Genomic DNA, 750 nt, shown 5'->3' with positions numbered 1-750 from the left:
TTCTTATCCTAGTAATTTGGTCCCAGCTCATTAAGGATGTCTGGGAGCCCATGTGGTTGTCATAGAGACTACATTGCTCTCAGGTGTGACTTTAAGAGGTGTCCAAAATACTAGGTTGTAATGCTGGTTTCTTTTCCAGCAAGGAATAAACAAAGAAAGAAAAAGATGAGGTCTTTAATAGCATCAATAGCATTTACCCTTTTTTTAAAAAACTGCACAAACATTAGTTAGAGCAACACAGAATTTAAAACTTAGTAATCACTGGCTATTTTTAGAAACTTGATCTGTGATTTATCTTCTTTTTGCTTGTGTTGTGAATTGAGCTGTATTTGAACTGCACGTTTGTACACAGTTGGCATAAAGCAAAGTAAATGGGTTTCTGCTACTGCAGTAGTTTTATAAGATATGCTTGAATTTTTATAAAATAAATTAATCATTAAGAGCCACATCCTAACAAAACCATTACTGTACTGCTACTGTTGTTAAGTGCCGTGGAGTCACTTCCAACTCATAGTGACCCTGTACAGGGTTTTCAAGGAGCAGCTGGTGAGTTTGAACCACTGGCTTTGTGGTTCAACGTAACCTGAGGTCCAGTACTTTATCTGTTGTGCATAGGGTCTCTATGAGTCAGTACTGATTCGATGGCAGCTAACAAAAACAACAGCAAATTTTCTTGCTGAGTCTTTGGGAGCTTCTAAGTATTGTTATAAAGTGCCATTGAGTCAGTTCCAACACATAGCGACCCTTTAT

Source organism: Chrysochloris asiatica, unplaced genomic scaffold (genome assembly GCF_000296735.1).
Source record: "Chrysochloris asiatica unplaced genomic scaffold, ChrAsi1.0 scaffold00175, whole genome shotgun sequence".
Classification (NCBI taxonomy): Eukaryota; Metazoa; Chordata; class Mammalia; order Afrosoricida; family Chrysochloridae; genus Chrysochloris; species Chrysochloris asiatica.
This window is presented reverse-complemented; position numbering follows the sequence as displayed.